Source organism: Panicum virgatum, chromosome 2N (assembly GCF_016808335.1).
Source record: "Panicum virgatum strain AP13 chromosome 2N, P.virgatum_v5, whole genome shotgun sequence".
Taxonomy (NCBI): Eukaryota; Viridiplantae; Streptophyta; class Magnoliopsida; order Poales; family Poaceae; genus Panicum; species Panicum virgatum.
This window is the reverse complement of record NC_053146.1, coordinates 38,878,029-38,888,406: the sequence shown is the minus strand read 5'-3', so window position 1 is coordinate 38,888,406 and position 10,378 is coordinate 38,878,029. Positions and strand designations below refer to the sequence as shown.

The 10,378-nt window shown below is 47.4% G+C and overlaps 1 non-coding gene across 1 annotated transcript; it reads right to left on the bottom strand.

Annotated features, from left to right (window-relative positions):
- Positions 1 to 7,084: 7,084 nt before the first annotated feature.
- LOC120663174 lies at positions 7,085 to 7,191 on the bottom strand. The gene has a single exon (XR_005670394.1). It is a non-coding gene; the product is annotated as a small nucleolar RNA R71 (small nucleolar RNA).
- Positions 7,192 to 10,378: the final 3,187 nt, after the last annotated feature.

The window sequence follows — 10,378 nt, the reverse complement described above, 5'->3', positions numbered from 1 at the left end:
GCACCACCGCCTGCACCACCTGCAATGGGTGGATACTGCGGAGAAGGCTCAACGCAGTTTGCTACGTGGGGGTACGGCTACTAGGACTACCCTAGTGCTAGTGACATGCTGCATCGTTGTGTTTGTTCTGTTTTTTTTTTAAATTACCTAAGGCATATTAGGTTAGTCCGAAATCTGTTTACCATAATTTGCAACAGGTTCTGCCATGCCACTGCATGTGTGATGTGTGTTTCATTATCGTTGTATTATGATGTAAAATTTGATGGTTCATATTATTTAATGCATTTCTTAGTTCTTATTTCTTAGCGCTATATTAATTAAATGTGTGCTTTTTAGTATTCTAGTGACATGAAAAGCTCCGAGGGCCATGTCCGTGCCCAGCAGAGGGCTAAAAGGGTCCGACGCCCTAGGGGTGGTTAGATATATCTGATGTTTGAATCTATGATGTTTATTTGTAATGAGATAGCTGTGGACCGCTTATTTATACACTTCAACGTTCGCCTCTGATCACTCTCGTATTTTCCATTACATACAATAGATGGTATGTTTATACTTCGATGCTCCATTACGACTAAGTACGATTCAAACTCGACATTATGTACATGTCCAGTGAATGCATGTTAGGTACGAGACATACATACAACCATAATACAACATTAACAATACTAAATGCGAATACATCTTAAACCGATGAACATCATATGTTATAGATCATGACATGAAATCATCTAGGTCGTCATCCCAGTTGACAGATGGTGGTGCTGCAGGTGGTGTAGTATGGCTCGACGAACCTCTTGGCTTTCCATTTCTCTCTTTTCTGGATCTACGTTCATGTACAGGGGGAGGAACATCATGTGTTGGAGGCCATGGTTTGGGGGGCATGAAGTCATCCATGTCGTCATCCCAGTTAACACAAGTTTGTGCTGCAGGTGGTGCAACATGACTTGACGAACCTCTTGCCTTTCCCTTCGTCTCTTTTCTGATTCTAGGTTCATGTAAAGGGGGAGGAACATCATGTGTTGGAGGCCACGGTTTGGGGGGCATGAAGTCATCCATGTCGTCATCCCAGTTAACACAAGTTGGTGGTTGAGGTGCTGAAGCATGACTCGACGAACCTCCGGGCATCTGTTCTTGCGCAGGCCAAGTACTATCACCCGAAGATCTTATCCACCTCCTTCGTCTAGTTTGCGGCATAAGTCCACCGAATATACATACCAATTTACGGAAGTTTGGTATCGTTTTGTTAATCAACTCCATGTCCTCGGGGTAATCCTAGCATATAATTAAAAAACAATATTACTGTTTCATAAATACGGATTTGAAATGACGGACGGGATTACAACTGAATGAGAGTTATCTTAATGTGCATCTCATACACCTCTGGCCGCATCCATATCTTACAAGAAGTTTGTAAGAATCCAATGATATTAGGATGATTCGCTAGTTCACATACTCTCATGTATATCTCCGACGTTCTAGCAAGTGTCCCTTTACATCTTGCATCGTAATACCTCGAAATAATGTGAAATCTTTAAACTCTACTACTTTGGACAACATCTCTATCGTACCATCCGCTAACGGATCCAACTTCTTACTGATAACAAGATGGGTCATGATATCAAGTATTATACTAGATTTTTCTTCGGTCCATGAAAATCCTCTGCAATTGGAGGCAGCCATTGCCTTATGCTGCAATATCAATAAGGTACTTTCATAATTCTATTCTAATTCATAATTAATTTAAAAACAAGTCTGTAATAGTACTGAAATTGTAATACTAAACGAGTGTTCTAAAGCACCAAATCTAATTCAGCTAATTCGCTAATTAAATTAAATTGTTATACGATATCAATGGATTCATACGGAAGTTACCGGTAGATCACAAGTACGCAATACGGCAGAGCTTCGCCGCTTTTTTTCTCCTCACCTCTCTCTTTTTTCCTAAAATTTTAGGCTCAAATGACAAAGGGAATGGTGGCATATGGCGGTCACGGCTTATATAGGAGGGGAGGGACCCTGTCGCCCCCCCCCCCCCCCCCCACGGGCGACAGGCCCCTGTCGCCCTTGGGGTGGGCGACAGGCCCCTGTCGCCCGTTCCCCTTTTTTTTGCCAGGGACCTCGTTGCGAATTTAAAGAAAAAAAATAACACTTAGGGCATGTCGCCCTATAGGGGGCGACCGGGGGGTATTTTTGAAATATTTCAAAACGGACATATATTTTTGAAATTTTTATTTTTTAAGAATATAAAAAAGAAAAAGGGTTTCTCGTACCGCTGGGAGCTAAATGAGATGATGAAACACAACAGGCGAGCAGCCCACGATAGCCCATGAAAACACAATCGGCCATCGCTCTCGTTTGACGAATTATCTTTTTGAGAAAATTAGGATTTTTCCATCCTTAAATGATGCCAACATGCTAGAATACCATCTGGAGAGATTTGGATACAAATTTGATTTGTTTTTTAAATCATATTTTCTTTCCCATTTTTCCTCTAACCTCACGAGCCTTATCCAGGCCATCTCTCTCCCATTAAAAAAAATCTCTCGCTCTCTCCCGTCGCTATCCCCTTTCCCGGCTGCGCCTCCCCCGGCGGAGACCCCAGCGACGCCCCCGGCGTCCTCCCCTGACGCCCTCCCCTGGTTGCAGCTCCCCCGACGCGCCGCCTCCGATGCCCTCCTCCGGGCGCACCTCTCCCGACGCGCTGCCCGCCCCCGACGCCTCGTCCGGCCGCACCTCCCCCGACCTGCCGCCCGCCACCGACGCAGCAGCGATTCCCGACACCGACGCGCCGCCATGCCGCACTCGAGCTCGGCTGCTGCTGCCATGGGTGAAGTAGTCGAATGGAAATCCCAAAAGAACCACGGGAAAATTTTCTTCAAATGTATCAAGTACACTGAATCTATGAGTATATATTGCTCCATTGTTTACTATCATTTACACTGATTCTATTGTTTACTGAATCATTGGTGAATCCATTCGTAACTGGGAGAGAAGAATTGTTCATTCTTGAGGTGGATGGAAGAGTACAAGCAAGAAGTGGCAAAAAAAGGTGAAAAAAGATTTGAAAGTTGCAGTTCGTAAGCCAAGCCATGGTGAAACTGAAGCTGTGGGAGAAATGAAGCGTCGCAGCAGGATTTATGATGAAGACAAGGAAGTAATCAAGATGGATAAGTATGAACTCAAGATGGACAAGCTCATTGTTCTGGTGCAGCTGCTGGTGGTCCTCTGTTTAGTCATGACTGTAATAGTTCTTTTAGGTGTGGTAGTGCTTATTTGCAAGTGATTGTACGAGCTGTGTTGTAATGACAGTAGCAGCATGTGTAATGACACTGAATCCTATGGAGTGAATATCTATTTTGTTCATTTAAAATGGTTATCTTGGCAAGTGGTGCATGAACCCCAATAGGCAAATCAACATCTCACCATTGGCTCCTATCTGGCAATGGTTCTATAGTTCTCTTATATGCTTCCCTGGACCACTCAATAGAGTAGAACTCGTGCACGTAATCCTCCATGTGTACATTAGTGGACTGTACACTTGTTATCAAAGCCAAAGCATGCTGGCAAGGCTTACCAGTATGCTGCCACTCAAGACAGGTGCACTCATGCAAATCTAAGTTAACAACATGCTTGCCGTGAGTATTTGTGGTGTCATAAACTTGAGATGTGTTGTTACCAGAGTCTACAACAGATAGATGACCAAGACATCTAGTTCTCTCCTTCAACTGTTGTATCACAGCGGGGAGGATCTTCCCCATCAACCTTTCTGAAATTTTTCTTCTTTTGGCCCATAACACCATAATCATCTCTCTGAGTTTGTCTGCAAGCTCAACAACAGAAAGGTCTTTCCAGTCTTTGATCCAATTGTTAAACACTTCAGCAAGGTTACTAGTGATATAATCACATTTAATGTCAGGATTGAAGGCACATCTCATCCATTTCTTGTAATGGTGGGCTTGCAGCCACACCAACACTTCTGAACTAGCTTCTACGACTCACTTGAAAAAATATTGGAAGACTGATTCTCTGTAGGCTCTAGCTGTAGGATACATCTTGGAGAATACATCACCACCAAACCTTTTAACAAAGTTATTCATTAGGTGTCTAAAGCACTCCCTGTGTTCAGCCAGTGAAAACACTGTATTAACTGCATTTTCAAGACCTTTGCATGCATCTGAGGAAATAGCTAAAACTGGAAGATCTCCTATGGCCTTATGCAACTGAGTCATAAACCAAGTCCAGTTGTCTGTTGTTTCACCATTTATAAATCCAAAAGCAACAGGATACATCCAGTTGTGACCATCTATAGTACAAGCTGCAGCTAAATGACCATTCCATCTACAATTAAGTGCAGTAGAGTCTACGGCAAGGTATGGCCTGCAACCCTCTAGAAACCCACCAATGCAAGGTTTTCGTGCACAAAAAAAATCTATGGAAATAGAACTTGCCATCCATCTTCTGAAGGCCTATCTCAATAAATAACTTTGTTAAACACAACCTGGAGACCTTTTGAGGACCTCTGCCCACCAATTGAACAGCATCTGACAGCTCTCTTCCCAGTTGCAATACAACTCTATCAAAGCAATTTTCCTACCCTTCCATATAGTGTCACAATGAATTTGACACTTGTGCTCAACCTGTGGTATCTCCCACAGGTCCTTAGTACCCATTGTTATCTTCTTTCTAAGGTAATGTATTGCCTTTGAAACATGTTGACGGCTATTATCTCACATTTTGACCGTCAACTTTTGGGAAATAAATTGAGTTTTGCACCATGTTCCATGCATATTTTATCTAATTCTAATAAGTTCCACAAGTTTTAGATGAGTTGTGTTTGCAGGAATCTACTGTCCAAAGATGGTCGAAATCAGAGAAAATCCCCGCCACCCGGCACATTCCGTGCCGACCGGCCTGACACCTACACATACATGGGTCCAATACTTTCACTGGAGCAATGTGACATGTTCATAAGGTTCCAGAATAAGGCGAACATCTCATATCCAATTGATGGACCCGGAAGGCACAAGGTTCAAACCAAAGACCCACATGCCAGTGCCAAGAACGTCAAATGAGGAAAGCACCCAGTCCAGAGGCAATGTGGAGCGTTGATGTGCAATGTCGGCGAAACGGAGGGCCGAGGAGTGCCAGAGGCAGGCCGCCTAGCCCAAGATTCTGGTATCCGAGGAAACCACCTGACTTACCGACCTCCTGGAGTGCTCAGAAGCCGTCCACGCGAAGTCGGTGGACAGGTGGCAGCAGGGCCAGGCCGGCCGGCCTAGGCCAGGCCGCCCGGCCCCACAAGTCAGCCACTAGAGCTCCTCTTTCGCATGAAGTTCAAGCCAAGTCAGGGGTAGCATAATCTTGCAGCGGTTACCTGATTACCGACCTTGAGCAGCTATAAATAGGCCCCCCATCCTCACTTGTAGACACACTCAAAAGGAGCAATTCTCTCTTCTCAAGTCTAGAGTAGGTTAGTAGTTGGGAGTTAGAGTCGAGTCGAGCTTGCCTCGGGGATCCGGAGTCGTCATCGGAGCTCGGTATAAGCTCTTGTATCTTTTCCTTTAACTATTTTAATATAAGTAATCTTCTTCATTTACTTGAGTCAGCTTTACTTTTCGCAAGTATTTATCTTTCCAAGTACTAGTACTTGTCTGCGGGAGTAAGTTTTACCTCTAGTCCAGTTTAAGTTCTCTTCCTTACTTGTTGGAGTTAGTCTTACGGGTTTTCTCGCCCGTACTAGTGTAACTCAAGTTAGTTCACTAGGTTGAGGGGGATTTCTCTTGAAGGCCTCAAGAGAAATCCTAGTACCGAGAGCAGATGTGGTGTTTGACTCAGAGCTAGCTAGAAAGTGTGTTCCACCCACGGTACCACAATGGTAGGCGGCAAGTTGTGACAGCCTTGTCCGTCCCTCGTAGTCCACCACGTTTGGGTGTTTTCATAGCAGTAAGTTGCTAAAAGTATGTTGGGCCCCTTCTCACCCCTGTCTGCGCCCTTCGCTTAGGCCGCCGAAGTAAGCTCCTGGTTCCGACATCAAGATAGAAGCTTAGATTAGTTCTAGAGAGGCTAGCTCAGTAGTTTAGAAGTGTTTCAGGAGTCCTTTCTCGCTCGTTGTCCTCCCAGCTGCTACCTCTCTAAGGTATAGAATCTCCTGTGTGTCATGCGGTCATAGACTGGCCATTTATCATACTCGTTATCTGGCTTACCCCTGCTGAATTATTCGGTCGATAAACTCAGTAAAGGTTATCACTACAATTTACGATACACTTTACCATAGTGCTTCCCTGAGGATTTTACGATACCCTAGAATACTCCAAGGTGAAGTGCTACACTGGTGAATTCTATGCGCTTGCAGAATACCTATTCAGATTGAGCATAAGAGACACCAACAAGCATTTCTGGCGCCGTTGCCGGGGAAGCAATTGGCTAAAGTTGTCGTATAATTGAGTGGAAAACGTTACTGTTTTATCACCGCTAGTTTTAGCGGGCTTACCACTGCTCTCTCTCTCTCTCTCTCTCTCTCTCTCTCTCTCTCTCTCTCTCTCTCTCTCTCTCTCTCTCTCTCTCTCGTTTATTCGATGCAGAGCAGTGCATGACCGGTTTTGATCTACCATCCAACTTCGATCCGAGTCCTCAGAGAATTGGGTGAATTGTGAGATGCCGCGTCGTCCCACCCCAGAAGAAACCCACTTGGAATCCTCATTTGTCAGTCTCAGCACCACCAATGGCCAAGACTCTTAGACAGTACTTGGCCCCGTCCAGCAGCCACATCCCTACTGGACTGAACAATGACCAAGGCAATGATGGCTTTGAGCTCAAATCGGGACTGGTGAACATGGTTCAAGCGAGTCCATTCTATGGCAAGGCATCATAGGATGCCAACGCTCACCTTCAAAACTTCGTGGAAGTCAGTTGTACCATGAACCCCAGAGGTACCACGATGGATAACGTCTGTCTTCGACTGTTCCCGTTCTCCTTGCTAGGCAAGGCGAAGATGTGGTTTTAGACCAACAAAGCAGACTTCACCACATGGGAAGCTTGCTCCAATGCATTCCTGACAAAATATTTTCCGGTGGGCAAAACCAATGCCCTCCGAGGTAAGATCTCTGGATTTCAACAGCTCCCAGATGAAGCCATCCCGGAAGCTTGGGAGAGATTCCAGGAATACATCGCAGCATGCCCCCACCACGGCATGGAGGAATGACTGATCATTCAGAGTTTCTTCAATGGCCTGAACACACCAGCCCAGAACCACATCGATGCATCATCAGGTGGTTCCTTCCTTTCGCTCAGCGTCAATGCAGCGAAAGCGCTGGTAGAGAAGATTGCTTCCAACAAGAGTTGGAAAGGTGAAAGACAGCAGCAGCCCCGTAAGGGAATCCACCATATCGACAGTATCGATATGCTTCCTGCCAAGATGGATCTTCTCATGAAGAGACTGAAGTCTCTGCACCAGGAGGCCAACCAAGTTGTGGATTCTCGCATGACATGCGAAACTTGTGGAGAAACTAGACACACGGGCAATTCTTGCCTAGTCACTCAGGAGGAAGCTCACTTCGTCTGAGCGAACAACTCCAACAACTCTGGCATCCATCCTCAGCAGGGTTGTAATTCCAAACCCAACCTCCCCTTTGGTCAGCAGCAAGGTATGAATTTTAATAACAATTTTCAGCCTACTTTAAAGGACCTAGTTTATGGCCAAAACTAAATTAATAATAACATTAGTAAGAAATTATTTGCTAATGACAAATTTTTGGAATATCTGGCCGGGCAACTAGAGGGCATAAATTCAGTTATTAAAAACCAGTTGAGCTTCAATAAAATGATAGAAACTCAGGTTGCTCAACTAGCCTCATCTTGTCCTAACAATAACTCGGGGAAACTTCCAGGGCAACCAGAAGTTCCTCCCAAGGAAAGTGTTAGTGTGGTGACTACGCGGACAGGTAAGTCCACGCAAGAACCACCATACCCTAAAGATGCAGGTTCTCGGCGGAAAGCCGTACCCGCCAGCAATACCTCTGCTGCAGACGAAGATCAGGAGGAGGCAGAAGAATCCAACACAACTGCTGCCCAGGAGGAAACCGTGGAACCCCCTAGAACTTCACGGGAGTTTCATGACACTACTGCCTTACCGTTTCTGGAACGGATAAGGAAGCCGGTGGCCGACGAGCAATTCGGCAAGTTCGTCGAGGTAATAAGGAAGTTGTATGTCAATATACCGCTTCTTGACGCTATGCAGGTCCCAACCTATGCCAAGTATATCAAAGATATACTTGGTAACAAGAGAAGCCTGCCCACCACCGAGGTCGTGCAACTCACAGAGGAGTGTAGCGCAGCTATATTCGATCCTCTCCTGGAGAAGAAGAAAGATCTAGGATGCCCTACAATCACATGTTCAATCGGGAGTCAACATTTCTCACAGGCTCTTTGCGATCTGGGAGCAAGTGTCAGCGTCATGCCTAAGGTAGTTTACGATAAACTAAATTATCATGAGGTTGCCCCTATTGCCATGTGCTTGTAGCTAGCGGACCAAACGGTCCGTTATCCCGCGGGAATTGCAGAGAATGTCCCGGTTAAAATCTGGAACTTCTTTATTCCCGTTGATTTCGTCGTCCTCGACATGGAAGTCGACGTCAAGAGGCCCCTCATTTTGGGAAGTGTAACACCCTAGTTTAAATTCCAGCATTTATTAATAAATTCAATTGGTTTATTTAATTTTTTCGAAGGTTTTTATGTCTAGTCTTGCATTTAATCTAATTTTTGTTCCCTAAGTAATTAAAATTTATCATAGGGTTAAAAAAAATTATTTGTTGCATTCATGCTGGAGCATCTCTTTTATTTGTTTGAGTGTTAGTGTTGAATTCAAATTTGAATTTGAATTCAAATAGATTTGAATTGTTTAGAAATAGAAAAGAGGTGGAAAAGATAAAACCCACCCGAACCCAAACCAGCCCAAGCCCTTCTCCTCTCAGCCCACTCTTTCCTTCCCCTCGGGCCCGGCCTCCTCTCCCCTCTCTTCTTTCACCACGGCCCAGCCCGCGTGGCCCAGCTCGTGCGGCCCATCTTTTTCCCCCCGCGTGCCGGCCTGCTCCCACCAGCCAGCTCGCCGCGGCCCACTCCTCCGCGCGACGCGCTCGTCCCGCGCTCGCCCCGCTTCTCCCGCTGACAGCCCGACCCCACCCGTCAGCACCTTCCTCTCCCTTTCCTTTCCGGCTCCTCGCAACCACCGCCCGAGATCACCGGCGAGGTCGCCGGGATCCCTATCCCGCTGCTCCAAGCCGAAATCCTCGGCTTTGCCCCTTTAAACCATCCCCTGCGAGCCCGTTTCCCCATCCTCGCCCCCACAGCCGCCACCGCGCCCTAGCTACCCCTGCACCACAGCTCCGCCGGAGCAGAGCCCCGCGCCGCAGTGTCCTCACCCCTCCGCCGCACCACAGCCTTCCTCGAGTCGCGCAGAAGATCCGCAGAGCCGCTGAGGAGTCTCCCAAGCCGAACCTGCCCGAACTCCGCTCGCGTAGCGCCGGTTTCCCGCCCGGAGGACAGCCGCCGGTAAGCACCTCCGCCACCTCGATTCCACGCCGTCGGTGTGCTTCAGTCCTCCCTGACCCCCGCAATGCTTCCACAGGGACACTATGAGCCTGGCAGTGGGATCTCGATGCCTTGAGCGCCACTCCAACGCCCACCTCACCGAGCTCCGTCGCGGACCGCCGCCAGATCTCACCGCCGGCCGACCCACCCTGCAGCAACTTCCCCTTCAAACCCGCGGTGAGAACCTGCACATCACCCCACTTCTTTTGGCGCTAGGTTTTGGTAGTTGTAGCCCCGGGAAACCCCGAACCGCCCTGCACCGGCGAGGCGCGCCGCCCAGAGCCGCCATCGCCGGCGAGCATACCGCCTCGAGCCCCGCCAGGCCCAGTGATGCCCTAGGTGGTTCACGCATGGCGTAACGAACCTTCCTGACCCAGACTCGGGTCGAAACGACCCCCGGAGTGCCGGATTAGCGAGCTCCGGCGAGTCCCCGACGAGTGCCGCCGCGGGATTCGTCGCCGGCGGCAGCCCACCGCCGCCTCACGTGCCCCTTTTCACCTCAGCCGTCAGATCCGTAGCCGACGGGCCAGATTAGATCCAAAATCCCAACTACGCTGAACCATCAGATCTAGATCCAACGGCCTGCATCCAAGGATAACGGTTCGCCCTGGCACTTTTGTTAAAGAGTCCCTGGACTCTTTGCTATTTAACCCGCCATCCTTTCTAGTTTAAAACTAATACCAGTTAGGTCCTGATTTTAACACTTAGGCCCCTGATCTTTCTCAGTTTTGAACCCGCAGTCCAGTTAAGGTTGTTTTGCGCGTTAGCCCCTGGATTTAATGTTTAATTACGT